Raw genomic sequence first — 24,661 nt, forward strand, 5'->3', positions numbered from 1 at the left:
GGACAGAAGAATACCTTATTGAGTTTTATCAGCATGAGCCTGAATTGTGTGTTGTCTGCTTCTGAGCTATAGTATCAGGAAGTTAGAATATTTATGGTAATGAGTGTCTGCTTAATAACACTGATGTGGGCCTGGATGTAGCATTTGTCTAGCATGCCAGAAGTACTGGGCTTAAACCCCAGCACTATAACAAGAACAGGTATAAAACACAGGATTTTAAAGTGTCTCAAATCTTGTGACCCAGCCACCTTTCAGTTCAAAATTTTTATACTAAGAAATACTTAACCAGTTTTCCTTTTTGCTAGGGAAGGTAGCAGTAGCAAGAGGGAACTTAAAAAAAAGAAAAGCGTATACTACTGAACTTGTGTGGAGAACCTACTCACTCTGGGGGAAGAGGACAGCTTCATCTTTGCAATCTCTCTTCTGGAATGTGGTTCTTTGCTTTTTGGAAAAGACTCCTCAGATCAAAAGTGTTTTCCTCTTCCAGACTTTACATTTTGATTGCTATCATGTTCTCTGTCTTTCCAAGTGAACAGGTTTTTCAATCCTCCCCAGACCAAGTTTCAGGTAGATTTTTCCTTCAAGCTCCTACCTAGGTCTACTTGGGCCTGCCACAGCCATGACAGGACTGCTCTGTGGACTTCTCTTCCAGGGATAAGTGATCAGTTACTTGGCATGAGATGCTTTGGATTATCATAAGCATGTGCCTTCCCAACAGTGTTGTAGCACCTAGCAGAACTCTACACGTCGGGTGCGAGTGGTGTTCAGGTTTCTAACACTGTGACTGCTCATTCTCTCCCTTCCTACCCTCTTCCTGAGCCTCACTTTTTACCTTCTTTTATTCCTTCACATCTGCCTTCGTTTACTTAGGGCATGTTCTCTACTGTCCTTACTAGTATAGCAATAAGTAATGCAGGAGTTGAATGCCAGTGGCCTGTGCTCTGGTCAGCCCTGAAACATGCACTAGTGGTCTGTACCAACTATGTTGGCAGACATTATAGATGTTCCAATGCTTTGGGGTAGAGATGGAAAATTGTCTGGTTAAGAATTACCATTTAGGATGAGTTAATTTGTGGGAAAACTTTTGTAAAATATTCTTGTAGTAGTTATCTCTGTTATTCATAACTCTTCTTTATCCACTGCTCAAATGTGTTTGAGATCAGCCATTAGTTCTCATTTCTTTTTTAATCACAGTTCTACTCTTCAGCTCTTTTCCCTTCCCAGAAGAAAGCGAATGTACAATTTCCAGTGCAGTGCAGCGTACCAAATGGATGTCACTAGCCGACCTTCCCATAGCCTGTCTGACACTCAAGTCAAACTTACTCGCTGGGCTCACAACTCAGACTTGGTCTGTTTGGGCATGCAAAGGTGGCAGGGTAGGCCAGCTGACTTAGGACAGACCTGAAGGCACAGCCTTTTGGGTTTTTGTTTTTCTGTAAAATTTTGTAGACTTTGCGTCTTGAGTTAAAAAGAAATTGTTAAGATCACTAAGATTATTTGTTTTGTGATCTGTTAAAAGAAAAAAAAAACAGGTTTGGAGAATGAAGCTATAGAGAATGAAGCTATGCAAAGCTGCCTTCCTGCTGAGAACATAAGAGGTTGAAAGATATGCTGACTTTTCTTAGAAACTGATAATGTAAAGTTTTTATATTGGGAGATTTTTGACAGGATCTCCATAGAATAGTTCAAGCTGTACTTGACCTTGTAATCAATATCACTGTCTCAGCCTCCAAGTGACTGCATCATCATCAGTGGCAATATTGTTCCATTATTGAATTTGTAGTTGATTTTATATGCTTTTAATTCTTTGAGCAATATGGATTTTTAGTCTTTGTTTAGATTAATATTTACAATAAAAGTTGGCATTCCACTTTATTCTTTATCTTCCAAACTGTAACTACTGATACTAATTTCTTACTGTACCTTCAAGACTAGAGTGTCTAGAAACAGACAAGCAAATATAAGTTTCTCTCCTCCCACACAACATTCTCTCCTCTTACACAAATACTACTTAAGCCATCCTTTTTGTCATACAGTTGGTTTTCAGATTTGTTCATTAGATCACTGTCCTCAGGCAGGGGCAGAAAAAGTAAGTAGAAATTAATCTGATTATGAAATTAGTCTCAAAAGTTTTATGGCAAAATTTGCTAGAGTTTAAAAGACAAAATAATGGGTAAAGTTATGGGGATTGGAGACTTTCACCTTTGTAAGTTTTTAGTAGGAAAATAAATTCTAATAGTGAGATTATTGATTTAAAACAGCACCTGCCTGTAGATTCCTACCGTTGCAGCGCATAGCTGTTTGGTAGTCTTGGAACTGGACTCTAGTTCCCAGTGTGGTATGTGGTACCTGTACAGGACGACACAGACAGACTGAAGGTCTTTATTGTGCCACCTGATTTTACTTAGTTTTTTTTTTTTTTTTATTCATTTATTATATATAAGTACACTGTAGCTGTCTTCAGATACACCAGAAGAGGGCATCGGATCTCTTTACAGATGGTTGTGAGCCACCATGTGGTTGCTGGGAACTGAACTCATGACCTCTGGAAGAGCAGTCGGGTGCTCTTAACCGCTGAGCCATCTCTCCAGCCCCTTACTTAGTTCTTTTAACTGTATAAGCAAGCACGTATTTTTACAGGATGGGGAGGGACTAAACATCTAGAATTTCGAGCAGTTAACTTACTGAACAGCACTGATAACCAAAGCAGAATGAGAATATATTGGCAGCAAAACCTGTGCTTCACATAGTCACACACTCACTCCCACTTAGCCATGTCATATGTGAGAGAACCCACATAGACCGTAAAGAGCTTGCTGTTTCTCGCATCTGGCCTACTGGTCTCCCCTCTACTCAGTCTGCTCTAGTCATACCAGGTTTGGAGTTTCCCCTTGGGTGGTACAGGACTGTCACCTTATCCAGTCCCATTTACCATACCATCTATGACTTGTTTATGTCATTATTCCTTAGAATGTAAAATTCAGGGTCTGCAGGAGTAGCTTAGTGATTAAGTGCTTTGGCTGCTCTTGCAGAGGACGCAGGTTCAATTCCCAGCACCTATATGTTGGTTTACCTGGAGTTATCGGTACCGCCAGCTCTAGGGGCTTGGATACTCTTCTAACCTCTGTAGGCACAAGGCATGCGTGTAGTGCATAGACATACATGCCACAAAAAACTCCTTACAGTTAAAGTAAAACTAAAAACAGGACATAAACTTGAAGTGTGTGTGTGTGTGTGTGTGTGTGTGTGTGTGTGTGTGTGTGTGTGTGTGTGTGTGTGGTGTTCATGCATGTGCATTTTATTTAGTAAACTGTTATATTCAGAAACTGTTCATTTCTACCTTGAAAGCAGTTCATATTTGAACGAACAAATACCGGTTCTACTTTTGTATCATTTAAGATATTAGGGAGTTAGGGGATAAGTTTAAATAGCAGACACACAGTGGTCCCTTCCTTCTATAGTGTGGAAAGAATAGAAATGCTTGAGCAATTGTTTTATAGCATGTAGAATCATTACTCAGAAAAGTTTAGTAATTTGTCAGAAATCCAGCTTGGATTAGCCGAGGTAGAATGTCAATAGAACTGATGCTCTGACCTCTGTTCTCATCACTAAGTCTCATCCGTAAGACACGTTTACACCTATATCCTGTGCACCATCCTGCCTCTGACTCTGTGTGCTAGAATATTCTACCTCTCAGACAGGAAAGTCACTACTGCTGCCAGCCATCGGTTTGTTCTCTATTGGTCCGTGGCACTTTCAACAAATATTCTCTTCATCAGTGTAAAAATATAACACGTTTAGTCAGTCAGCATAAATTTGTAATTATTTTTGGATAGTTTTAATAATTGTGCCAGTAATATCTCACAGTCCCTAGAGGAGGTAAGTGTGTCATAAGTACCATTTCCATACAACATTTTGAGGAACTTTTAGGTTCTCGGAAAATATTTTTAACAGACAGTGTTTTCTCAGGCAGAAAGGGCATAATAACTGTATGCTCTTGGAAATGTTTGTATCATTTTAGCTTGTTTGTAATATTTATATGTATTTCTTTTAAGTAGGAATGAATTTTCTATTCTAACATTGGTGTTATTAAATTTTTTAAAATCTCATAGGTTACTCTTTTTTTTTAACTTTTCCAGACCTTAATATTTTCATTCAGACATTAGAAGTATATATTTGAAAGATGAGCATAATTCCTTTCAACACTCATTTATGGGTTGGCTTTGTTTCTTTTAGTCTCCGTTTAAAAAGTTGTAAGGAATATATTCTTCTTTGGGTGTTTTTGAGCATATTGCCAAAACCATAACCCCAATATCTTTTAGACATTTTTCCTCCCTCCCTCCCTCCTTTGTCTCTTCCTATTATCCTCTTCCTCAATTCTCTCTTTTCTTTGGCCTTCTTACATGAATTTATTGGCATTAAAACATCCAAGCAAGGACCAGGTCCGTGCCAGAGTGGATGAGTTCACTGGTTTTCACCTCCTAGTAAGGAGCCTGACTTTCCACAGAGGCAGTGGCTAACATGGTATGCTTGGGAAACCAAACATTTCCAAAGTTGTTAGAGGGAAATTCAGACTTCAGAAAATTTAAAACCACCACAACAGAGGCTTATGGTTTACTGCAACTACTGAAATCATACAGTTTGCCATGGAAACTGGTAGATAAGAATACTGAGTGTAAAATGAGAAACATTTTCATTCTTAGAGAGGACTTGGGGTTTTTGATTTGGTTTCATTCTTCATCTTAACTGTAATAAATGAAGGAAATGGGGCCATTTACTAGTATTTAGAGGGCAGAGTAGTTGAAGAATGAGTTGTTACTCTGTAACCTGTTTTCTTGTTAAACTAATTACAGACTAGAGTGGGCATCCTCTGTCCGCCCTTACCAACTTTTCTTAGCTTCTGAGGACCTTAGCATTGGCTTTTGACCTTGGAAAGCTGTAGTTTGAGGCCATGTGTAAAACCAAATTGCAGCCAGGCAGGAAACTGTGTTTTTTCTTAAAATATATTGGGACACAGGTAACTATTTTCTTGTGGTTCTGTTTGCATATCCTTTACACCCATTGCATAAATTAAAATGATGTTGCTTGGACCAAGAGTCCAGAGCAGTTTGTGCTGCGTTTTCATTTTCTATCATCTCTGAGCTCAGAAAACCCAACGGTATAAGCACTGTGTTGCAGGTGACGGCTCAGGCTCATGATATGAGTGTGTGCGAGCACTTCCGTCAAGATGTCAGTATCTGCAGTAGTTTTCCCACACACATGACCACAACTCGATACTTGACTTTTGGCTGACTCTGTATGTGAGTAAAATGTTAGTCACTTCAGTTATGTGTCTCTCTGTAAGGACTGGTCTATTTATGGCAGAATTAAAGAGAAGCCTCAAAGTGTATTTTATGTTTGCTGTATGAATACTCATCCATAAAACTACAGTTTACATTAAGTTTGAATTTTAAGAGCAGGCAAACTATTTCATGTTTTCATTAGCGGCAGGGGAAGCAAAACTAGACTTTGTAAACAGTTGGAAAACCAATTTCAAAAAAAAAAAGAAAAGAGAAAAGAATGCCTATAGACTTGCCCACAGCGCCCCGCCCCCAACAAAAAACTGTATACGGTTTGGGAATCAAAAGATGTGAGCTTATTCGATAAATCATGTGTTCATTAAAAAAGGAAAAGAAAAGAAAAAACAATTTTAAGGTCCCATTTCAATAGGCAGCGAATCTGGACCAGAATCCTCTCAAGATCTACTCCTCTCTTCTCTCACCTGCCTCCCACCTCACAGGAAGAAGGCAGTACAGCTCCATGACTAAGATCTGGATGCCTTGGTCAATCTTCAGACCTCCGCTCCATAAAACAAAAGCCTCCAGCAACCGTCAGAGTTTTCTTCCTTCCTTTCCTGTTTAATGTTGTACACAAGCTAATGTGTCAAGAGATGGCACAGGTCATCAAGCCTTAGTGGCTTGTAACTATATTGAGAACCTTATTTGGAACTTCATGACGCTCAGATTTTCGTTCCTTTCTATAGAAAACATTTGTAGTCAAAGTTACAGCTGTAGTTAAAAGGAAAGAAGTAAACCTTAATGTTCTGACACTTAAAATGTCATGCTAAATTGAAAATACATGAAACTGAGAAACTAACACCCAAGGGAGAGGCACTTAGACTGTTAGTTTCCTAAAAGAAAACGTAATTGTCTGTGTCTAAATCTGACCATAAGCCTTTAGCCCAAGTTTTACATTTCATTTCACAGACTTTTCATGTGTGTGTCTCTGAGGCTGAGGCTCAGTGAAGTTTCAAGATAAAACAGCTTCCAGGATAGTTTTTAAGCCTTGCTCTCTTCCATATATTGATAGCTCGGTAACTTGGGTCTTATTTTAAGCAATGAGACACCTTTAGGAGAGCTGTGGCTCTTTTCATGGAGTGAGATTGTTTCAGTAGGGGAATTGGGATCAAGGATAACTTCTCTCTCAGTAGCAGAGGTTAGGTCAGAAACAGACTTTCTCTATTAAGCTCAGTCCTTTGCTTTATTGCTTGTGTCAGAGAACCCAAGCTCCTCTGGGCTGCATCCTACAAAGCATTTCCTGGGTCTTGAGGCAACCCCTCTGTCCCAGCCTGGTGGAGGGTAACAGTAGGCCCAGGCAAGCAGGGAGCCTTGTAGGAAGACAGGCCTAACTTAGTCATAGGCAGCATTTACTGAATATCTACTCTAGGTGTGGAACTATGCAGTCACTCCACAGCACCCAGCTCCCTTCACCTTACACACTGAACTCTTTTAAGTTGCCTTCCTGTCAATGGAGGGCTAACTAGTGGGTTCAGTAATCACTCTGTGTGTCTTGACCAGATTTTAAACTTGTGTTTTTAAGTTTTACTTTAGGCTCTTCCTAGTAGACTTCCATGGAATAAAATATCTCTCTCTCTCTTTCTCTCTCTCTCTCTCTCTCTCTCTCTCTCTCTCTCTCTCTCTCTCTCTCATTTTTTTTACTCTTGTTCACTTCTATTTGACAGTCTTCATAGTCCTTAGTTTTATGTGATCTATTCAGTATTGTCTTTTACTGCTTTTTAATTTATTTTAATATATTGTTTGCTCTTAAAGGATTGATACTTCTATACCCTTCACTAGGTTTGAACTCCATATACCCAAAGGGGGAAAAACATTTTCTTGGATTATAATAACCCTCTTAGAATGGGTGGGCTAAAAGTTTCAATTTCCTTTTGTATTAGAACACAAGAAACAGGGTGCTCTTGTACCTGTCACTTCTCCGTTTACTGTGAGGTGAGGAACACTTAGAGGCAAAGCAGATGACGCCCAGGTAGGAGGATTTGGTCAGGAAGTCTTACCTTTGCCTTCGATTCCTTGTAGATAAGCTCTACCTAATGTGCTCAGTGAGACTGTAAGAAGACTCCTACAGAGTACAGTGTGGAGAGAGCTGAATGGGACCATAAATCCCTTGACAAAGTTGTCACCTTTATTTGATAGGTCCCCATATGTTATATAAACATGCGTGTGTATGTGTTTGTGTGTGTGTGTGTGTGTGTGTGTGTGTGTATACACACACTATAGGTGTTTACAATATAAACTTTTATGTATTATACATTTTCTTTATATTTCTATAATGCCTCCTACCTCCCTGAGGATGCTATGCCATTTCATACATCATGGATTGAGTGCTTATGTTAATACTGAAGAAGTGATACTATTTTTAAATGGTAATCTTCCCTTAGCTAATGTGGATTCATTTCCCACAAATTCCAGAATGATTCACCTCTTTTGCTGTTCCCAATTAGCAGACTTACAAGCTAAGGCTAAGCAACTTAGACAGCATCTCTGCATTCCTTTAGGTTCAGGAAAAAAAAAAAAAAAAAAAAAAAGGACATTTCCTAGCAGTTCCTTTCTTCAAGTTTAACAGTTGCAGACAGTCAGTCCAAATGCAATGACTATTGTACATTCCTCTTATGATCTGCGCAAGAGATTGTTTTTGTTTTGATTTGCATTTTTAAAAATTTCAGAGAGGGGGAAAAAAATCACCTTTAAACTTTTGTTCCCAGACTAGTGGGCTATGAAACACCATAAATCAGGCAGTTCTGCTTTTGTCAGAGCAGCCTATTTCAAAGACTTCCCTTATCCTGAGGCTGCTCCATAAATGATTAGCTCTTGCAGGGCTAATGCCCTTATGTTAGTCCGAGATGCACTAATCTATTTGTATTGACAGATCAATTTTTAAATAAATTCTCTACTTAATCAGAATTTCTATAAGAACTATTGCCCACTCTTCAGTCTTTCCCCAAATACTGAATACTCAGGTAGGTGACAAGGTATGAGGTTGGGGGAAACAAGGGTATAAGAGGCTGGCCAAGTGATTGATGGCAGAGCCTGTTATTCTTTAACTCTCTGGTCTCACCAGTGAGACAATACTATTTGTCTGTACCAGTAGCAGCACTAGCTACTCAGCAATGAACTATATTCTGTTGTTTAAGTTTTTTGGTGGGAAGGAGGTAGCCAAGGTAAGGGCTGTCCAGGTTGACTGTGAACTGGTTTTTAACCAAGGATGGTTGTAAATTTTTGACTTCCCTTCCTCTACCTCCTAAGTACTGGGATCAAAAGCATGTACCCGACCACACCAGACTCTGTTTTGTTTCTTTTTTTTAAATTCCTGTATTGTTTAATTTTTATAAACAACTAATCTCTGTGATCTACAGTCTTTCACCAAATTCCTTGAGAAGCAGAGATGGGACCAAGGACAACTGAAGCCTGTGTGTAAGAGGCTATTCTTCCTCATCAGTTCAAAGCTAGTCAGTGCTAGGAGGTTAGTGGCGTGGTGTGGTGTGTCACTTGTTTGCTGTCCCACCAGCCCATCTTATTCTTGGCAAGGTTTGCTTGCCGCTTCTGAAACAAGACGTAAGACCTACACTGGATTCCTAGTAGGCAGTTAGGTTGCCTAACTATGGAATCAGAACAATGCCTCCCATGGAAATTTGGATATAGGAAGTACACACAGAAACTCTAGAATCAAAGTAGGTTCCTTTCCAGTTACTTGGAGGGTTAGTTGTTTGACCACAGCCAAGGCACAGAGATCAGAGATTCAGAGGAATCCGAATCCCTTCTTCATTAAGGAGAAGCCACCGCACTACGCTGTGTTCTTTCATGCCCTACAGCCATTCACCTGGTGCTCTTTCACCACTTTCAATCTCATTATTTGGGGGAAGGAGTTAAAGGCGATAGAGGGACGGGCCAAGAGCTAGGAAGCAGTTGACTCAATCTGTGTACACAGTCTATCTGAGACAGTTCAAAGCAGTTTCACTGCCTTGACTCCATTGACTCTCGTTTGCTTTCTGGCCTTTTTATTTCTTAAGTCAATTTGTGGTTAATTCAAGTAGTGTCAGAGTGTGATCAGAAGGTAGAAGGGCCCCTCCTCAGCCCATCATTGGCACAGTACACCTTCTCCCCAAGTCAGAAGCTTCTGAGTTGTAGGTTGTAGAAGGGCCCCTCCTCAGCCCATCATTGGCACAGTACACCTTCTCCCCAAGTCAGAAGCTTCTGAGTTGTAGGTTGTAGAAGGGCCCCTCCTCAGCCCATCATTGGCACAGTACACCTTCTCCCCAAGTCAAAAGCTTCTGGGTTGTAGGATCATTTATTCATACGTTTATTCAATGTCCTTCTTGTCCTGGTGACACACCTAGTGACAATAGCTAGCTACTTCCCCAGATGCTGGGGAGAAAGCTGGTTGTAAAAGTGATAGTGAAGTACTTTATAATCCCAGATACAGACAATAAACTAGTTAATGTAGATATAATGTTAAAGTGTGTGGTGTGAGGGTGGAGGAAGCAAGGTGTCACCAGTCATAAATGGCCTTCAAAGGTGACTTTCCTGCATTTTATGGGGAGAGTTTTTTAAAGGTATCAAGTCTCTGGTTTTTGAAAGAGGGCTTCTTGACAGCCAAGGAGGTTGTTGTTTGATCCTAACAAGTCATTTGTCAAGTTAGTTCAATATGATGTCAGCACATACTCTGTCCACAGCATCTTTCACCTTCACATCAAATAAAGGGTGGGCCTTGCCATCCAGATGGGCTCATCTCACTCCTTTCCCTCTGGTCTCTTACTGTGTATTAGTGAGAACATAGCCTCCCGTCTTGTTAATGAATTTCATGTCCAAATTACCACAGACAGTGCGGAGGCTATTTCTGTGGCCTCTGTTTGCCTGTCTTTTGAGCACTAATTAACGGAGAACGCAATAGTGGGCTGCGGTCCAACAGTGGAGGAGCCTTGGCTCTCCTTGAGTTGCTCAGCAGCTATCAGTGTCTTCTCTAATGTCAGTCATCGGGATCAGATGATTCCTGCCACATGCAGCTGTGAGGGTCTGCTGGCATTCTTCACTGTGTTACTGGCAGCGCGCACACACACACACACACACACACACACACACACACACACACACACACGAGGTATCCTATTGTCCATTTAGAAACTACTAATGCCTGTCTTAAGTGCACCTCTGTGGTGTTGGATGTCTACTATTCTGTTGTCTATATTTTGTCATTTGCTGATAACTGGCCTTTGGACTAAAGTAAGTAATTCCAAATTGAAACAAGAAATTGGCTATGTCTGCACCTGTCTGTCCCAGTGATCACCTGCCTATCTCCTCTCTGACTTATTTAGGAACCGGATGAACATAGGAATGCGAGGATGGTTAGGTTAGAGAAAGAACATGACTACTGTGATCCTCACTGTTCTTGAACTCAGAAGTACAACTGCTTTGTGATCCTATCTTAATCTACTAAACCTTTGACACAAGCATGAAGGGGGAAGTTTTGTCTCATGGCTAAAAATGTTTGCTTGGCAAAGGCCCTTCACCTTTGTTGGCCTAGCTTTTCCATCAGAGGCACAGTTAATGCAGATTAATGAGGGAAAGAGAATCTTGAGCCTGTTTCTTAATGAAAAGGAAGGATGTGGAAGTGTTTACAGCTTATTGATGATGATCTATCAGTAATCACTTAACCTCATAGAAGGATGAGACAAATGTCACGCACACCTCACTTCGAATAAACAGCCAGAGGAGAACCTAATAGTCTTTGCAGTATATAGCAAACTCAAGTAATTGGGTTGGTGGCCCAGAAATGCTGTGATGATGACAGAAGCAGCCATAGGAATGCTGCTTTGAACATCTGTGAATCTCTTCTTTAAAGACCATTTAAACGTAGTTCACAGAAACTAGGTAATCAGTCGAAAGTGAAGCAGCACTCATAGTCCATCACAAATTACATAAACTTAAGTTCATTTGAAATTAATAATATGCCCAAGAGGATAAGGTGTAGGGTATGTTAGATAATTTTTCCAACATAATGATTGGATGTATGAACAGCAGGTGGCACCTTTCAGGTCCCCAAGGAGGCTGAGGCCAATGTTCTTTCTGTCCTGATCGGGACTCTGCCTGGCCCACCCTCCTTTTTCCTGTAAATGAGAGAGTTTGTGGTTTTGTTTGGTTTTTGTTTTCCTATTTACTTTGTAAAAACATACAATTAGTGAAAATTTATTCTTCCTCAATTCTCACATTTAAAACTTCAAACTCTGTTTATTACGAGAGGTACTTGTTTGGTGGGAACAGGTCAGAGAGAATCTTAAAATGAAGTCCAGAGAGAGAGAGAGAGAGAGAGAGAGAGAGAGAGGAGAGAGAGAGAGAGAGACAGACTCTCTCTCTCTCTCTCTCTCTCTCTCTCTCTCTCTCTGTGTGTGTGTGTGTGTGTGCGCGCGCGCGCGCGCGCATTATGGGAAATTAGTTGAAATCTCATCAAGACTGGAAAATGAGGAAAACAAGGACAAACCATTTGATTTATGTATCACAGCATTAAGAAAATACAATGAAAACTCACTGATTAACACTAGGTTAATTGCAATAACAGGGGAAATAAATTCACAAGCCTAAGACTGCAGTGTGCTCTATCTGAAGTGTAAAAAAGACAAAAAAAAAAAAAAAAAGGAAAAAAGAAAACAAGTCCCCATAGTGTAGATTGTCCTAAAAACTAAGAAATGCTCACCTAAATAGCCCACTTTGAGATTGTGTATCCATAAATGTGGTTTAACTTTCAGTTTTAAAAGAGGTCTTAACTTTTTAAAGCATGTTTAAAGTGTATATCTGAAAAAATGTAATGTTGTAAAAATGTTTGTATACTCAAAACCAAAGGCAGACTCTGGGACACAACCTCCAGGGCTTTGACAGAGGCTCCTGCTTTTCAACAGTTGAGCTATAGTTTGTTACAGATGGTATGATATAGCCGAAACAATAATTGATGGCTTCTGGTGTCCCTTCTAGTACTTTAGAGAATGCAAATACCTTTTCCCAAGGTAGTGATTTTTCAGCTACCAATCACTGTCCATACAACACAGACAGACAAACATCTTCCTCCTTCCTTTACATATCCCGAACATCTTCACTGTGACCTGGCTGCCGGCCACTCTCTCCATGATGAGAGACTTCCCTTGGACTGAAGTAAGGGTTTGGAGGAATCTATCTTCTTAGACTGCAGTTTATCTATCCTATCTTCAGACCTGATAACATGTAGTTTATTTTTGGAATAGAAAAAAAATCAGCCTTTTACTTCTCCAAATAAAAGTAACACAAAACAAAAAATCGTATAGGCAGCAAAAATGGTAGGTGTGTCATATTCTTTTAAAACTCAACTACAAGAACTAAAAAATTTCTCAATTTTTGATCACATTAAAAAACCTTTCATTTTAAAATCTCATATTTAACCCCCCCCCCCCCACTGACAAATACAAATAAAATATACCTTTGTGACTCAAAAATGGTTGTAGTTCGTCTCTGTAAAACATTTGAGCAGTAGCTGGTATGGTCTTTCTCATGCCAACAATATAAAAGCGTTTTCAGCTTTTCAGCCTAAGTCAATAGAAGTGGTAGCCCGTGGATTCTGAGCTTGTAATTGTGTAAATTTGGAAAACAGAGGCTTTTAAAAGGGGGAAGTGATTCTTTCAGTTCCTAAAGCTTTGTTTCACATTGCGTTCAGATCATATAAAGGTACAGAAGTTTCCCACCACCTTTAGTGTGCAAAAGTTGACATTTAAAAAAATTTCTCTGCTGATCTTTATTTTGAAAGGTACAGTAAAGTATGTAGCTTCTCAGTATCTGCCAACTGTTCATTTGTACTGTGAGCCTTTATTATTAGCTGTAGCCCTTTTAGGTTTAGGTGTAATTATTGATGGTTAAAAATGCCAGTGACTAAGATTATTTTGTAGGTGCTCCCCTCACGATTACTCTTTAGATCTAGTTAGAATCTTATTCTAGAGAGGAAAGCTTCGTCTTTTAAATGCAGATCGTCCTCCACAAAGTAGAGCTGAAGTAGAAAGAACTAGAACCGAACAAACTTCCTGGTCCAGATTGACACGCTTTTGAGCCAGAATAGTTAACGATTTTTTGTATCATCACAAAGTTATTTTAAAGGTTAGTTTCATTCCAATTCCAACCGTATTTCTGCTGTTTTAAAAACACCTTTATATTAATATTTTTAAGGAAAAAACTGGCGTTAACAAATCCAGCCCCATGTGGCAGGATTTCGCACTCTGCTCTTGGAAGAGCTGAAAGTTTTAAGTCCTGAGGAGATAAGATACTGGGCTAGAACTGTTACTGTGGAAATCCACAGTCTTTTAGATTTCTCAGTACCTGCAGCCATTTGAGAAGCCTTGGAATCCATACCCCACACCTCCCATTTAAACTTAAATCCAGTCTTCTTGCAGCCAAGAACTTTGAAGTCCTTTAATTAGGAAAGGGGTTGGTTGAGGTTGGCAATCGCAGAGCGTGCTCTGTGAAACCTGCCTGCTGCTCTGAAGCTGAGCGGGTGCTAGGCGCAACCCACACACTTGCCCCTGGCCCGGGGGCGGCGGCTGTGCGGGAGCCGGAGCGGCGGCTCTCTCGGGCTTACCTGAGCTGCAGGCGCCGGGCCGGGCCGGGCGGGGCGGCGAGCCGGGCCGCGGTTGCGCTGCGAGCGGCTGTGCGCGCTCCGGGAGCCTCCCGAACAATGCGAGCGGGACGCCGAGCGCGCCGGCCTTGGGGCGTTACGTCACCGCTCAGCCTTATAAGGCGCGCGGCATGTGCGGCTGGGCGGCGGGGCCACGACAGCCCAGACCCTCACGGCTCCGCAGACAGCGGCGTGGATGCCCTGTGGGTTCCCGGCTCGGGTCCCAGTGCTGGTCGGATGGGCCTGACCCGCACCCTCCTACCAGACTGCCCAAGGCCTTGGGGGTCAAGTTTGACCCTCCTCCTACTGGGTCTGGCAACTTTAAAGTTGCAGCTTTAAAGTCTTAAGTACACATCCTGATTCTTGTGTAAACTTTTGTAAATACATTTTGTTACATTTGTTTTGGGGTTTCTGGAGGAGGCAGGAGAGGAAAAGAAGTTGGGAGTTTTTGACATACAAACTTCAAACTTCTTTTCTCTTTGTAGAGAGTAAGGGTCCTGAGAGGATAGTATTTTATTTCCTGATGATGTAACTACCAAACAATTCTTCAAGTGATGATGGGAAGGCCAGATGAAGTCTTAGTTTTCTGTGTTTTTATGAAAAGACCTCCTCTCTTCTCATTTCTACGTGCCTGTGTTTTAACGAAAGCAGTTAAAACTAATCAGATATTTTGGCAGGGAAAGTATTTTTCAAGAGATTAAATGTTTTGTCCAGTACTTGCAGGACAATGTATAAAAATAAAACTTCAGAACTAATTTTAATCTGTCTTCTCCTACCGACCAAATAAGACAAAAAAGAAAACCCAAAAACTCAAGACACAAGAAGAAAAACATTGGCCAAATATGTTTGAATTAGATCTGTTACTCTTTGGTGTGAGACAGATTTCCTTGTATAGAAATCTTTATAAATGAGCGCTGACCTCCTAGTTACCTTTGAACATCAGTAAGAGAGCCTCCAAAGCCATATCCCAAATCTGTGAATCTGCTAAATAAAATTAGAGCTGTGGCAGGCTCATCTACAGGCTTCAGATGGGTAGCTTTAGTAGCTTAAGTCTATTTAAAACCTCTTTTTAAATCATGCTAAAATAGGATTGCTTCCTATTATGATGTACGTGTCTATGGAGTTATTGTTCCCATATGTCTGTCAAGCAGGAATCATGAAAATAGTCCTCTTGTTTCTTTTGGGGGTGGTGAGAGAGGATGGTTACAGAGTATCCAGTTAGCGAAGTGATGTGGGGAGCAGCCCCCACCCCAGTAAGCATGTGTCCTCTGCTTTACTGGGGCTCACTGGACAAGGATGTTTCTATTACAGCTCTTCCTGAGACAGCCTAACTGCCTTTCATGTAGCAATTTAAAGACAAGTGAATGAATATGCCCTTCTTCGGAATATTGAATTTAATACTTGCTTCGCAGGACTGTCTTGGTACTTTAGATGTTGGCTTGTTACCTTTACTGCTTTTCTGTTTTCTGTTTTTGAGAAGCACATTATGATCATTTTCGCGTACTGTATGCACCTCTGCTTATGAACTGTGATGGATATGCTTTTTATTTTACATGAGATTAAAGTGACCGATGAAAGCCGCACGCAGAATATGTTTATCCAGGACTGAGCCATTCCTAGTTTGCTGTGCTTTTTCCTGTTAAGAGTTTCCTAACGTTTGACACTGCCCCCTATTTCCTCCTTGCTCGCTGTTTTGTGCTCAGTCTCTCACTCTCACTCCCATATCGCTGTAAAATCATCCCTCCCTCTCTCTAGTTCTGTTGTGAACATGGAGGAGCTGAACAGATCCAACACTTGCCTACAGCTCCTGAAGCAAGTCGCAAGAGAAGGAAGGCTCCTTCCTGTTCCTTGTATGCCCTGTTGTTCTCTGAGGCACTGGTCTCTGGCCACTATGATTCAGCTTTCCAACTAAGGTCATGGTATTTAAGCACTTTCTGCAGTAGCCAATAAGAACCTCTTTTTTTGAGCTTTTACATCATGCCAGTGGCCATCCTTTGAGTTTTATGTGCATGTCATCATTTAATCTTATTTACAGAACATTTGAGATAGGATTATCCATAGTTTGCAGAAGAAGAAACACCTTCATTCTCTTGTCTGTGGTCACACAGTAATCAAAGTTTCGATCCAAGGACTTAAACAATTTTTTGGCATAATCTTGGACTTACTCTTCAGAGGCTTATTCAGTGATGTCTGTCATTGGCAAGGGACTACTGTGATTTACTTGAGAGACTCACAACTGTTTTTCCCAGACTAGGCAATGAACTGGGGGAGCTAAGACTCTCTCTTTGCACATTTCACATCAGTGCTACCCTAACTGCATTAACTAACTCTATGGGCATCATGGAACTGTGTAGCTGATGCTTTTCTAGGAGGTGACAGCAACTTGACATGTTCTAATACAATTTGAGCATCAGAGTGATTTTCTTATAGGTTTTGACCTATTGTGAGAAATGGGCTTTCTCTGACACAACAGCCACCTCCCTGCATTGTATCTGCAAACTCCAGCCAGCCATTTGTTGTGCTTCATTGATTCATGAGCTGATGAATAGAATTTTATCTTTCCTTCCTATGAAATCTCTTCTTGAACTGTAATTCTTCCCTTCTTACATATACTCATAAAATAGTAGAGCTAGGATTAGTGCACTTCAAAATTGGCTGAGGAAATTTCACTTTCTTGTCTAGTTCTGCCTAATTATCATATGCTTCTCCATCTATCATTGTGAGTTTCCTGTAAATAAACACGGCAGCAAATTAAGTTAAGGCCTTTTCTACAATTAGCAATCTGCATTTGTAATCTAAATAAGCACTTCGTTTAAGGTGTTATTTAGAAAAGGAACAGAAGAATTTTCCTGCAGTTAATTACTTTCTAATATGAGAAAAGAGGTTTCTAGATAAAAGGTCTGAAGGCCAGGAAGGATTAACTAAATTTTACCATAGATGATTACCTTTTCCTCTCCTCTTCTTCCTTCCTTCCTTCCTTCCTTCCTTCCTTCCTTCCTTCCTTAAACACTCTTCTGTAGTCTTGGCTCCAACTGCTATCTAGCTGCGAGTGGCTTGACTGGCCGGTCTCCTGACTCTCCCTGCCCAGGATTACAGCATGTACCGGCTTACACAGTTCTGAGGATCAAACTCTTGCAGCCTTCTGCATGCTAGGCAAGCATTTTACCACCTGAGCTATATTACCAGCCTGAAAATTACTTCTTATATAGTCACAAATAGTTTCCCATGCTTTAATTTCATGTAGTTCAAGCAAATGAATGCTATTGTGATAACCACAGCAACCCATGTCTTTGGTAAAGCCAGTCCTTGTAGCCATAGCAACAATACATCCTTCTTGATACAATAAATGGCTTAAGCATATCAAGCCAGTTCTCTCTGACCTGGTCATATTTCTCAGGTAATATTTCTCCTTGCCTCTGTTTCTTCTTTGTCATCCAAATATGTGCTGCAGAAACAGTGATTAGCAACCATTTTCAAATGCCCACAATTTTCAGTGATGGTTCTTTATCCTAAATGGGTAGTATACTTGGCTACCTATGAGCCTATCGTGTGGTAGTCACACCTCTGAATATAATGTGTTCCTTTTGCCCCAATATAATACATAGGAAAACACTACCCTTTCTTAACCACGGCTTTGGTGACCTTAAGTGGAAACAATCCCAAAGCCTTAAAAGGTTTTACTATATTATATTGGTGTACTTTTGCTATTTTATCTCCATTTGCTGTTAATCTCTTGCAATACCTAGTTGATGAATTGAAATCGATCAGAGATATATGTGCATATGAACAACATTTATGCAGAGTTCAGTATGACCCACTACCCTTGGCTCCAGGCATGAGCAGAACACATTGGAGCTGAATTCTCTGAAGATATGGAAAGATGAATGACAGGAACAAAGGAAAGCGGTCAGTTTATCTCATACCTGGTCCTGAACGGAAGGGATAGGCTTGGATGGCTCTGGGGGCAAAGCTCCATGGCCCTCTGATTGGTTTTGGTTGAATTTGGATTGGCAGCAAAACCACCCTCAGTCCCAATGTGTTATCCTCATGACGCCTTTGTGCAAAGCCCCCTTGCCCCTGAGCCTCAGGAAGCTGCCATGGATCTGGAGTGTGGTACGGGTCCCTCTTCTTGCTCCTACACAAAAGAGCCAAGGGACTGAATACTGTACAAGCAACCATAGACTCCCTTCACCCTTCTTTCTGTTCTCCGGCTGACACCTTCCTGGTTGGACCATGTAGATACCCTCAAAAGTACTTTTGTACTTTTTGTACTTTTGTACTGTGCTCCAAGAGCCTAATGGCAGAAGTTAACAGATTGAACCCAGATTTACATACACACTGTGGAGACTATATACATGCCTTCTTATGTACAGCCTGTATTTTAGTCCATGAAGTTTCCAGAAGCCCTTTGATTATTTCTTTCCTTCCCTTTCCATCTCACCCTCCCTCCTTTCTCCCTGCTCCACTTCCCTTTTCCTCCCTCCTTCCCTTCCTTTTCTTCCTGTCTGCCTGCCTGCCTTCCCCCGTCCCCTCTTTCTTTCTTTTCTTTTTTTCTGCTGTCCTGGAACTCCCTTTATAGACCAGGCTGGCCTTGAACTCTGATAGGCCTGTGTCTGCCTCCAGAGTCCCGGGATAAAGGTGTGCTCCACCACTTCCTGGCGCCCTTTGATCATAGTTATCTGGAACAGCAACCTATAGACCTTGAGAACTGTATGACACTGAGTGCTGCAGCAGTGAGGCTGTGGGGGAAAGGGCTTTGTTAGTGGGTGGGGTGGGCTGTTTGGTGAGGGAGAACTAGGTTTTAAGTAGTTCATGTTTACTTTCGTTTTAGGATTAATAGGTATCTTCACAATTTGAAAAGTCAAAAGAGTAATTGGACACGTAATTCTGCCAGATGAATATTTCCAATTGTTTAAAAATTTGATATTTTCATATTGTTTGTGTGTGTATATGCAAACTTAAACATTTTAATTGTGTTGGTCACAAAACCAGCTGCATCCTACTATCCCCTACCATTGCAAGGCTTCGTTCTTCACTTTATGAAGTATCTTGTGTGGAACAGAGATCTGTCCCTTTCCCCCATTCCTATGAGTAAGCATGCCAAGTAGGTGAGCAGACTGGCTGGAGAGAATGGAGAGGCATAAACACGATGCCACCACTGCATGGGAAGCAGGAAAAGCCTGCGACTTAGGGCCAACCCATTGGCTTATTTATTCTGACAAACATTTTGTTTCCTTGGCAACTAATAATAGTTTTGAGAAATTGTTGGACTCACAAGTCTTACTGTAGGAGCATAAAGCCCTCAAATCACAGAAATTAGAGACGGAAAAGACCTATTAGTCTTCCTGTCTCTTGCCCGTACAGCTTTCCTCAGTGTTTTATCTGGTCCATTCTTCTAAAGGACCTTGTCAAATACATGTCACTCTGTGTCTTAAGGGAGTGTGTTTTTAAAGAAACTACTTGACAGAGATTGTAGGTGTAGAACTTGTTATCAAGGAAAAATACTTACAGAGAAAGAATAGCCCTTTTCTTGTATACAGTTTGTACTTAATAATTAAGTTCTCAAAGAGGTTACTTTTTGTAAGAGTCGGAAAATACCAGTATCATTTGGATCTCACTAGTTTTTCTGCCATCTGCTCCACCTTTGCTGTGCATGAAGGATATATTTAAAACACATTACAGTGCAGGGACGTGGCCTGCACTTTTTTTTTTTTTTTGGAGCTGGGGACCGAACCCAGGGCCTTGCGGTTGCTAGGCAAGGGCTCTACCACTGAGCCAAATCCCCAACCCCTTGGCCTGCACCTTTAATCAGCACTTAAGGTGTAAGGCAGATCTCTGGCCCTGAAGGATTCATTTAAACTTCATTATAAATATATTACATATCTAAATATATTAGATTTAGTCGTTTTATTTTATGTGTTAAAAGTTTGCCTATGTGTGTACCGTGTGCATGCTTGGTGCCCAAGAAAGTCAGAAGAGGGCGTCATTCCCTGATGCTGGGAATTGAACCCTGGCCCTCTGCAAGATCAAGTACTGATAAATGATGCCTCTGGCCTCAAGGCAGTTATTTAAAAACAAAATCCAACGATTCTCATAAGTTAAGAATCTGCCCCCAAGTAAGAAACTAACCATGTTTCGTTTAAAAAGACTATATATATACTATTAGTGTTTGGGAGCCCAACAGGAAGGCAGGTATAGGGCTGTACTTCTGAAGTGTCAGCACTAGAGGAGTAGGAGAAGATGGAGAGTCCAAGGCCAGTTTGGGTTCAGTAGGAACACCCTGTATGCAAACCAAGTCAGAGCAAACAAAGGATCCAGCAGGCGAGCAGCCATGTTGTCTGTCTGGAGGATGTCTGCCTACTGGATGAGCAGGTACTTCCCAGGAAGCTGTCAATGCCTACCATTGCAAGTCTCTGTACTTCTGTTTATCTTCACAAATTTCTCATAGCCGTCAGTGGCTTCCTCCTTAGTGGGACATTTGCAGTTGGGAAAGGATCACTCAGGAATTATTATTTCAGTTTTTCATCTGGGATCAGTTTCTGTCAGCACTATGCCTTCTGAAGTTTTAAAAAGTTGAAGTCGGAGGGGTTGGGGATTTAGCTCAGTGGTAGAGCATTTGCCTAGCAAGTGCAAGGCCCTGGGTTCGGTCCCCAGCTCCGAAAAATAGAAAAAGAAAAAAAAAAAGTTGAAGTCGATTTCATCTTCTCTGACCTCTGGTGTTAGGGCTTCTCTGTGTGTAGGTGTCTTAGATGGCACTGGTTTTCTCTTAGCTCCTAGAGAGACTCTCATATCAGGTACTTCTGGCTTACCATGTTATCTATTGAATAGTTAGTCATCAATTTAATTGTTATTCCTTTAAACTTTTTTGGTTGCCTTTATGATCTTTACTGTTGTAGTTTCAGTGTGGTGTACTTAAGCACACATTTATTTTGTTCTCCCCAGTTTTCATTGGAAATTCACTGATTCTGCAGGTTGGTTTCTTTAGTTCTACAAAATTCTCAGCCAATATTAACTCTTCAAATATGGCTTCTGAAAAATGCTTACTCATTTCCCCTTAAAAACTTCCTTAGATTAGATGCGTGATTAGCGTTCTTTCCTGATCTTCACATGCCTTTACCGCTCTTTCCCTCTCCACTGTGCTCTGCCTTTCAGATTGTACTGTTAGCTCCTCCACAGGAGATTGGGCATGTTCCGGGTGTTACGTCTGTAGACTCAAGTGTCCTGTTTGCTCCTCCCATTGCTTGATTGACAGTTCATATACCCAAATTTCCAAAGGTCTCTCTTTTTCACCCCTAGGAAAGCAACTTTCGGAGGTCGCTTGTCTAGGCAGCTGCTATCCACTCCCTTGCTGTTCTTTAAACAGATGAAACATGGTTCCTGTGTTGCTTGCTACATGAGGACTTTATCGATCTACTCCTTGGGCTTCAATCATTCATATCATTTTCAAGTGTGTGTTTCTGATTTTTAAATGAGCTTATATTTGGAGAACTTTACATTTATGGATTCTTTGAACCTTACGTTGAAAGTATTGTCTACAGAGAAGAGTTCCACTTGTTCGTACCAAGGGCTATTTTTAGCCCCAAAGCTCTGTAAAAACTTCAACATGTGCTATTGTTGTTTTGTTCTTTTTTGTTTTGTCTATTTTCTGGTTTTAGTATTACATCAGCCAAATAAATATGAATTTGGCTGCAGATTCTCATGTGGGTGACATTGTTCATACCTACTTCACTGAGGTTACTAGGTCTTTACAACCCAGCCTCATGTTGAAATAGGAGGACTGTGGGATTTATCGAACTTGGCCTGTGTTATTGTCACACTGCAAGGTTAAAATTGAAGTTCCTATACTTTAAAAACTATTCTTAAAGAAAAAGTCACATTTGGTGTTTTGTTTGCCTTGCTAGGATTGTCCCATTACTCTTTGGTCACCCTTAGTAATTAATATATTTTAAATATTTGTTTTTAAATATTATAAGGTGTGTGTATGTGTGTGTGTGTGTGTGTGTGTGTGTGTGTGTGTGTGTGTGTGTGTCTTTGAGCATAGCTAGTCTGTCTCCCAATCAGCAATAGATATTAGACTCATAGAGTCCAATACTGAATATTCAGTCTGAAAACTATGGTAAGAAACATCCAAAAGTTAGTATCCTCAAGCCTTTTATATGGCCATAAGGAAGTGGACTTTAGGCTGCAATCTCCAGGGTTTGGCTCTCAGCTTTGTCATTCCTTATTCAGATTAGTAGTAGACAGTTAATCAGTGATTTTTTTTTCCTACATAGCATTGTCTCAGTTATAAGCCCATTGAATAGGATAACTTCTGTGTTTTAGTCTTTAACATAAAACGATGAGTTATGAGAGGCCAGGAAGCTTCTCCTGGACTTTGTGCTGAACCATCATGGATAGTAGGTTGTTAGAACTCCTTCCGAGCACTTCAGGGGGAACTTCTCATGTAACAGATGCTTCCTGCAGGAAGACACTTTGAGGTGGGCAGCTTTTCACAGAGCCCTAGATTGTCAGGCAAGTGTCTAGTTTTGTGTAAAGTATTATTTAGTGCAAAATGGCTTCCAGTCTCTGGAGAGTTCTAGGCTTTGGCCTCATGAGCCTGTTTCCCTCTCCTGAAACTATCCTAGGTATAGTTTACCCGATGCCTTGGTGTTCCACAATGTAAATGTCCAAACAAGGGGCAGCAGCAAGTATGCCTGCAGCCACAGTTAGCAGATTAGACAGGCTTCTAGTGGCTCAAACAATGGTGACCGTACTGTACCCCAGTCTGACACACACACGCACACACGTACACACACACACGGGAGAAAGAAAGAGATGGTCCCATGCTCCAGGTTTGCCAAGTTGTTCCTGGTTTTCTTGTCCGCATGGCTCTGGCCTTCTTCCTTGATGGTCTTAATGTCTCAATGTTGGCAAAATTTTCTCTGTAATTCCCAACATCTCATCCAATAGAAAGTACTCCACCTCTTTCTGTTATCTTAGGAGTCAGGAAACTACTGCCTTCATCTCATATTATCTAAAACCGCCAGAAGACAGGAGTGTAACTCGACTGACGTGTAGGTGAATTACATTTTATTTGCAACCTGCCTGGACACATGTGCATGTTTTTGCAAGTTCTGTGGGCCTAAAGCTATTCTAAATTCTCTTTTGTATAAGTTCTAAGTGTTAGATTGCTCTGTCACTTTCTTTATAAGGAGTATGGAGACCCTGTTGATGCTGACCACAGAGCTAAATTAGAGATGATAAAAAAGGGGAGGGGGAGAGGTGGGAAGGGACGGGAAGCTTTGTGGAGGGGTAACCTGGAAGGAAGATATCACTTGAAATATAAATGAATAAAATGATTAATAAAAAATAAATATGACTGACCGTGAAGGGTAGCAGTGCCTTTGTTGGGTGAAGAGCCCAGGATGCTCTGTCTGTTCCCTGATGTGTCCTGGAGGAGACCCGAGGCTGTTCAGACACTCCCCTTTGTAGTCAGCGGAAGTGTCTAATATCGCTAGTGGACAGTTTAGCATTGGACATTTTTTTAACCATAAACTAAAGAATATTGCTTTCTTTCTATAGAATTTTAACTTTTTTTTTTTTTTTTTTTTTTTTTGCCGACCTGAGTAAATAGATTTTACCTCTTTAAAGTATGAAGACTTTAGGATTTTTTCTATTGTAGTAGATCTCTAACAATTAAGTTGTTTGTCTAATGAAAGTAGATAGCTAATTATTGTGCTTATGCAAAATTCACTGCCTTCATAAAAGACTCTCCAGTTGTTTTAATCTCCACAAACACTTCTTGTCTCTAATTAGTTATTTTCATATTGAAGTAGAGTTCCGTGGTGAATGAGGATGATTTCTGTTTCATAGGATCCTCTTTATAATATATATATATATATATGTATATATACATATATATATATATTTAAAAATAAAATGAAATTTTACGGCTCACCAAGACACTTCAAAGGTAGAAAGAGCCCCACTCCTTCTTTACCAGGTTTACTAGTTGCTGTACAGATTTCTTCTTGAAGCTGGCTGACCAGGCACTAGGCATTCTTGTTTAGTGCATGCTGTAGGGACCAGTTTTAGGTGAAGAAAAGCCAAGTGTCCCACAGCCAGCGTGTCCCACAGTCAGCGCGTCCCACAGCCAGCGTGTCCCACAGCCAGCGTGTCCCACAGCCAGCGCGTCCCACAGCCAGCGTGTCCCACAGCCAGCCAGCGTGTCCCATAGCCAGCCTGTCCCACAGCCAGCGCGTCCTACAGCCAGCGTGTCGCACAGCCAGCCAGCGTGTCCCACAGCCAGCGTGTCCCACAGCCAGCGTGTCCCACAGCCGGCGTGTCGCACAGCCGGCGTGTCGCACAGCCGGCGTGTCGCACAGCCAGCCAGCGTGTCCCACAGCCAGCCAGCGTGTCCCACAGCCAGCGTGTCCCACAGCCGGCGTGTCGCACAGCCGGCGTGTCGCACAGCCGGCGTGTCGCACAGCCAGCGCGTCCCACGGCCAGCGTGTCCCACGGCCAGCGCGTCCCACGGCCAGCGCGTCCCACAGCCAGCGTGTCCCACCAGCGTGTCCCACGGCCAGCGCCGTCCCACAGCCGGCGTGTCCCAGGCTGAGCAAACTCAGCTCCTTGCATCCCTACACCTTTCATGTACTGTTGGTTTATAACGTACCGGAGTTCACTGTGTGGTAGAAAGTAAGACAGATCCCTAGTTTAAGAC

At 41.4% G+C, this 24,661-nt stretch overlaps 2 protein-coding genes across 12 annotated transcripts in view; one reads left to right on the forward strand and one right to left on the reverse strand.

Moving 5' to 3' along the window:
- The window catches only part of Cmss1 (cms1 ribosomal small subunit homolog), a 297,760-nt gene that overhangs the window by 33,285 nt on the left and 239,814 nt on the right, over positions 1 to 24,661 (forward strand). The gene's annotated exons all lie outside the window — the stretch shown is intronic.
- Filip1l (filamin A interacting protein 1-like) overlaps positions 1 to 24,661 on the reverse strand; it is a 239,441-nt gene that overhangs the window by 30,379 nt on the left and 184,401 nt on the right. The window contains exon 1 of one of the 4 annotated variants that reach the window (XM_087576331.1): positions 13,924 to 14,023. The gene's annotated coding sequence lies outside the window, so the exon portion shown is untranslated. 4 annotated transcript variants of the gene reach the window in all.

The sequence above is a fragment of the Rattus norvegicus genome, chromosome 11 (assembly GCF_021556685.1).
Source record: "Rattus norvegicus strain SHRSP/BbbUtx chromosome 11, alternate assembly SHRSP_T2T, whole genome shotgun sequence".
NCBI classification, from domain to species: Eukaryota; Metazoa; Chordata; class Mammalia; order Rodentia; family Muridae; genus Rattus; species Rattus norvegicus.